The sequence below is a fragment of the Cydia splendana genome, chromosome 1 (genome assembly GCF_910591565.1).
Source record: "Cydia splendana chromosome 1, ilCydSple1.2, whole genome shotgun sequence".
In the NCBI taxonomy this organism is placed as follows: Eukaryota; Metazoa; Arthropoda; class Insecta; order Lepidoptera; family Tortricidae; genus Cydia; species Cydia splendana.
Window position 1 is genome coordinate 30,777,720 of NC_085960.1, and position 3,595 is coordinate 30,781,314.

The 3,595-nt window shown below is 39.7% G+C and overlaps 1 non-coding gene across 1 annotated transcript; it reads right to left on the bottom strand.

The window, feature by feature from the left end:
* Positions 1-3,225: 3,225 nt before the first annotated feature.
* On the bottom strand, positions 3,226-3,298 carry Trnas-gga (transfer RNA serine (anticodon GGA)). Its single transcript has one exon. It is a non-coding gene; the product is annotated as a tRNA-Ser (tRNA).
* Between the last annotated feature and the right edge of the window lie 297 nt (positions 3,299-3,595).

Consider the following 3,595-nt stretch of genomic DNA (forward strand, 5'->3'; position numbering starts at 1 on the left):
AATCGCGCGCATTCGAGTACGCTACCCGCCCGCTCGCACTTGTCTGCTCTGACGGTAGGCCTTAATTTTTTTGATCATGACTATGAACAGAGGCAATAGTATAAGTAAAACAAGATTGAATATCACTATTGTATACAATACTTTTTCTACGAATCAACAAAAATAATACTTTAAACTAGTAGAATCATACAAACAAACCAAACCAAAAGTATACAGCTAAGATACGGGAGCAGCCGCGATACCTTCATAATACTGGTACGCGCCCCGGCCACCGCGTTAGTTGGTCAATGACACCTTCTCGTAACTCATGAGGCCCTGGTACTTGCTCCGCGCTAAATTCAATTTTTAGATAGTTATTTTCTCGATTTTGGCCACCATAGCCTATGGAGACTAACAAGCAACACTAAGTGGTTTTCGTAGTCTATGGATGTTGCTATATTAAGGGTGTCACATGCGCGTTTCTGACTTATGAACCAATTGTTTCTACTATACAACCTAAAATTAATAATTAATTTGAGCTATGGTTTTATAGTTGACTAAACTGTATCGAAATGAATATTATAGTTGAGTTGGGACCCGTACATTAAAAATACCCATTTGCAGTTTGGTATATGAAATCTTAATTCAAAAATTACAGTCGACGAGTAGTAAAAAAATATTATAGTGTCTCAATAACGACTCCTCAAACCCGGACTTGTCATTCTTCATAATACCTACTTGCCCATGCTTCCCTACAACCTTTTTACTAAAGTTATACGTAAGGATGAGAATTTACTTTAAGAACCGCAAACAATAAAACGTTCCGAACATGCAGAAACCGGAGGATTTTTTTTCTGTATCGAATTTATAATTTGTTTAATAACTGCCATTTCCTAATGTAAATATTTAAAAAGCGTTTTATTTATACTTCATTTATGGATTGATAGAACATTTCATTATATTATAATAAATAGAAACGTAGTGCTACTCATAATACGCAAATAATATTTAACTAAAAATAAAAGTGACAACCCTAAGCGCCAACGCAAAAGTAGGCAAATAACTTGCCGAGCGGCCTTAGATTCACTACTGTTCTTAGTGTACTGTGCCTATATAATTTGTGTTAGGTATATTGCTACATAAAGTCCTCACAAAATGGTATGAATGTGCATAGGCAGCTAACACACTGTGCACGTTTTTGTTTTAACCTAGTAGGTAGCGATAAATTTTTAAATTAAAGGAAACATGGAAAAATTCACCACTTCAGGCAAGAGTCAAACTTGCGACCTTTCGGACCCCGGATCCGACAGCTCTGGCTCGGTTTTTTTTTCTTAAATAAAAAAAAATTGTAGCATCGTTCGAAGACGTATCTGCTTTATATAAATTAGACCAGTAGCGATCCTCTGTATCTGATAATGAAAATATCTATCTAGTACCGCCGAGCTTAGCGGTCGCTAAAATCATAAAGTACTGTCGGGCGGGAAGACGTTACTTCCTTCGCCCCTCAATTTCTCTCCACCTTTGCTGTACGCTTCAGACAGTACTTAGGTGAGAAAATAGTGTCGCTTAGAACCCTAACAGCCTACGGCAAAGCTTTCCTCACCGGCTAATTCCTCGCAAATTAATCCCACGGATCTTTTCCCTCGGTCAGGGTTGTAATTACAAACGCTTACCGAGAAATATCGAGCTTAATGAGAAAGAGATGAAGGCTCAGGCCCTCAGGCCAGAACTCTTCTAAAGGGGCCCACTGATTAACAGTCCGCCGGATGGTATCTGCCTGTCAGTTGTTCGGAACTGTCAACTTTTTGTTCTAACTGACAGGCCGATTCCGTCCGTCGGACTGTTAATCAGTGGGCCCCTTTATCTTCCATCCTTCCATCATGGTCACTACCAACCTGAATCAAAAATTTGTACCTATTCGGTAGGTACTGAGAGAAAATATCCCTACAAAATCTTATAATTCGGGCTGAATTATAAAGTGGTCATATGTATCTACTGGTTCTGCCACGTGCGCTCGTCTAGCAAATGGAACACATGCCCAGCTGCGATTACCGTGAGGCGGGCGACACAAAGTTAAGCAATTAAAAAGTTAAGCCAATTAGTCATTAGTGACATTTTTCTGTCAGTAGCACCCATACGAGGGTGCTCGTGTTGCATTTATTTTACGCGTTTCTTTTGTTTCTTCGTAGAAATCTAAGTGCTCTTTTAAGAGAGCCACCACGCTTAACATCAACCGTATTTTATTCGGAAATTAATTCAACTGGCCGTGTAGCCAAGATACCAATCGCTTACGCTCCGCAGCGATCGAAACGCAACTGTCACTGTCACATGGAAGAGTAATAGAGAGACATAATGCTTTTCGTTGTCGAGGTGATAGCGATTGTAACCTTGGCTACGCCGGCTGTTTATCGTTTTTCGCATATTTTTCGCGCGAAAAAATAATACAAGTTCAAACTTGTTTTCTAATGACACATACCGTTGTTATGCATGTTGGGGCAGATGCTCGGCGACAAAAGCTCCTGCCTTGGGATTACTTCCAATCCAGCCAGAAATAAAGGAAGCTAACTTATTGGGATTCCCGTAGGTATAACACTGATTTAAACTTTCACGATTATTAAACATTATCAAACTACACAACGGGACTTAATCGCGTATTTAAGTTTTAAGATTTACCTCCGACGTTTCGAGGACGGCGTTGTTCCCGTGGTCTCGGAGAAGACTGGCTCAAGTTGACATCAACATCTTCTAGCCGCGCGAGTAAGCGGTGTAAGCGGAAACGAATATCGACAGTCGATAAATCGAATATCGTTAGTGTTGTGTGTCGACAGAGTAACATCCCTAGTGCGCAAAACGTTCAAACTGATAAATAAGACCAAGTGCGGGTAGTTCGAAAAACTCGCGCGACTAGAAGATGTTGATGTCAACTTGAGCCAGTCTTCTCCGAGACCACGGGGACAACGCCGTCCTCGAAACGTCGGAGTAAATCTTAAAACTTAAAAACGCGATTAAGTCCCGTTGTGTAGTTTGATAATCCCGTAGGTATCTCAAAAAAGTATATCAGTAGGTACATTTACCTAAACTCTTTTTCTAAAACGAACTTAAAGCTGGCGGCTAGTTTGGGTAATGATCTGTTTTTAGTAGGTATACAATTATTAAGATATATAGGTAATGATTTCTATTCCGAAAATAATAATTTGTAATGAGATATTCCAAATTTTATATTAAAGGAAAAAATGGAAAAAGTTACGCTTCCGGCAGGACTTGAACCCGCATCCTCCACAATCCGTGTGTTGCTCTTAACCAATTGAGCTACGGAAGCCTACCAGGACCAGGACAGGAATGAGATATGTTTCAAATCCAGAAATTCCAGAACAGGGCGGGAAACTTGTACGCTTAGCTACATAGCTACTGCAAGTTATCTGGGGCACGTACCCGAAGAGTGCCACAGGGACCCTTGTTAACCTTATACCCGCGCTTTTGTCTTCAAAACACTATAGAATTGAAAACCGTAACAAATAAACAGTTGAAATAAGACATACTAATTATGTTTTATTGTAGCGGCTTGACTGTTAAATAATAAACAGTTATGTTAATTTATAAAAAATAGGTAACAACA